The sequence below is a fragment of the Cebus imitator genome, unplaced genomic scaffold, assembly GCF_001604975.1.
Source record: "Cebus imitator isolate Cc_AM_T3 unplaced genomic scaffold, Cebus_imitator-1.0 Scaffold654, whole genome shotgun sequence".
NCBI lineage: Eukaryota > Metazoa > Chordata > Mammalia > Primates > Cebidae > Cebus > Cebus imitator.
The window spans coordinates 327,288-329,483 of NW_016107969.1; the positions used below are offsets into that span (position 1 = coordinate 327,288).

Genomic DNA, 2,196 nt, shown 5'->3' on the forward strand with positions numbered 1-2,196 from the left:
CAAGGCTGCCTTCTGGTAAAACAAGGAGAGGATGGGATAAGATGGCTGCCTCCAGGAAGAGCTCGTTTTCCAGGGGTTGGAACTAGGGAGCAGCAGGGCCCTGCACGAGAAGGCGGAGGGAGGTGGGGGGCGACGGCGACTTCAGACAGGGGTGGGGTCTGCAGGATCCCAGGACCAGGCAGAGGATGCGCCTCCCCGGGACTGGGGCTGCCTCGCTGCCCTTCAAGGACTCACGGGAGCGAGGCTGGGAGGCGCCCCGGGGGAATCCAGCTAGCAGGTGAGGGCTTGAAACAGCGCGAGGCAGGAGGAAGGGTTAGGAAAGGTTTTCAGCAGGAAAATTTGTCTATGGAAGTGTTGTACTGGACCGAGCGTAGAAAGTTAGCACCAAGACAAAAGTATGCCAGATTGTAGGGTCATTTATTATGCCGGCGACCACAGAGGACTCACGTCTCTCCAACTTGTGGCATTGAAAGGAGGGTGCCAAGACTTTTTATACCCGAAAAACCACCTTGGGAGTGGCGGTGAGGAGCGGGGATGGGGATGAAAAGGCTTCAGACATTCCGAGGGCTAGTGGATTCTGTAAATCACCTCTTGGGCAGAGATGAGGGTGGGGGTCTCCGGACATTCCAAGGGCCAGGGGACTTTTGTCATTCCACTTGTTACTTAAGTGGTTTACAGAAGTCAAGGTAAACATTTGTTTACACATTGTCTGGGTAGTGATAGAAGTCACAGATCTTAGTTACTTATTACAAGTCACAGGAGCCAGGATGGAATTAGCTTGGGCTGCTTATTTTGGTTATTACCGGTAAGCAAAGGCTAGCAATTCTGGCAGTTACTGATAAGAAAAGGTAAGCAGCTTTACATAGTTTGCAGAACAAACTAGCTGTTCTATTTACAGAAGCCAAGGCCAGCAGTTATTGTGAGGAGGATGGGGCAGCCGTTGCAACTTATTTTAAAAACAGTTTTGCATTTTATAAAATGGCGTTGTTCAGGCTCTAACTCTAGGCCAGCCACAGCACAATATCACAGGTGTCTCCACGGCCCCACTGTAGAAAGACGGGGGACCGGATCAGACTCAGGACGACTTTAAACTCAAAAGGAAGCGACCCACGCACTCTCACCCGGAAGTCTCAATTTGTTCTGGGTTGAGAAAGAGGGGATGGAATTTCCAGGTCTGTGGGGGACCCCACATCCCCGGTATACCAGCACCAGAGGCCTGGGAAGCGCAGACAAAACAAACAGAGGAAAACTCACGCGCCGCGGTGTGAGCATCAGTCACTGCCGTCCACTTCCGGGCCTGTGACGAATAGCGTGGGGCAGAAGCAAGGCCTGGGCTGGACCCCCGAGGAAGTGGGCGGGGCCTGGGCGAGGGCGAGAAAGGACTCGACGAGATGTGGGCGTGGCCTGGGCGAGGGCGGGAAAGGACTCGACGATGTGGGCGGGGCCTGAGTGTGGCCAAGGCAGGTAGTGAAGAACCACGGGCCTGCTGCAGGGGAGAAGTTGCCTGGGCTGTGAGGGGTCCGCCGCGGCGGGAACAGGCTGGGGCCTGAACTTCCCTTCATCTGACTGTCCGGGCCTCTGTTTTCTGGTTTTCTAGGCAAAAACCGCCAGTGGGGCTGGAGCAGCTCAGCAGTCTGGGAAATAGCACCTTGCTGAGAAGTCAACCTGGGGAGGTAATCGGATCCAGGAACGTTCCTTGCTATTGAACTTAATTTTAGCAATTTAATTCCAAAGCCTCGAAGTTGTTTGGGGCAGGAATGCAAGCTAGAATGCGAAATGCAAAGCCCTGCCTGAGCGAAACCTAGAATTTCAGGCTGACGGCCCACAGAACAGAATAGAAATTCTCTCCCTCTATATTTCTATTCTACATCCAGAATAGAAATTATGGATATGTTTTTAGCAACATTCATTGTACAAGTATGTGATTACATTTCAGGGAAGAAATGTAAAAAATGTATTTGAGAATGAAGACAAAGCTCTGATTTTTCTTATAGTGCCCAAATTTCTATCCAAGGAGCCTGGGGGGTCATGCCCTACAAACCATAACTACTCATCAGATGGGTTTTATTTAATCCTACATATCCTTAGGCCGGGCGCGGTGGCTCACGCTTGTAATCCCAGCACTTTGGGAGGCCGAGGCGGGTGGATCACGAGGTCAAGAGATCGAGACCATCCTGGTCAACATGGTGAAACCCC

At 52.0% G+C, this 2,196-nt stretch overlaps 1 protein-coding gene and 1 pseudogene across 3 annotated transcripts in view; one reads left to right on the top strand and one right to left on the bottom strand.

The window, feature by feature from the left end:
- LOC119469433 overlaps positions 1–1,354 on the bottom strand; it is a 50,380-nt pseudogene extending 49,026 nt beyond the window's left edge.
- LOC119469431 (zinc finger protein 160-like) overlaps positions 1–2,196 on the top strand; it is a 609,418-nt gene that overhangs the window by 185,904 nt on the left and 421,318 nt on the right. The gene's annotated exons all lie outside the window — the stretch shown is intronic.